Source organism: Penaeus monodon, chromosome 19 (genome assembly GCF_015228065.2).
Source record: "Penaeus monodon isolate SGIC_2016 chromosome 19, NSTDA_Pmon_1, whole genome shotgun sequence".
In the NCBI taxonomy this organism is placed as follows: domain Eukaryota; kingdom Metazoa; phylum Arthropoda; class Malacostraca; order Decapoda; family Penaeidae; genus Penaeus; species Penaeus monodon.
Window position 1 is genome coordinate 29,782,948 of NC_051404.1, and position 328 is coordinate 29,783,275.

Consider the following 328-nt stretch of genomic DNA (forward strand, 5'->3'; position numbering starts at 1 on the left):
ATGCAACTACTTTGCTTTTATCTAGTAACTTCTATTGACTTCGTAACCACGTAACAAAAATCCTTAGACATTTCTTTCTCATCTTCGATTAACCGACAGAATAAGAATGCATTATTTCAATGGCTTTAATAACTTCATACTTTATATCCCGCGACTGGCAAACGTTCAGTCAAAATAACACAGTCACCCCGAAAATATAAAGAAGCATGGTCCTCGGTCGACCGGGATTCCAGCGTGGAGGAAAACGGTAACAATTTTCTTTTTCGAGGTTTCTATCCCTTTGAGTTATTTTAAACGTTGTTGCTGCATTTATTCATGTTCCTATGTT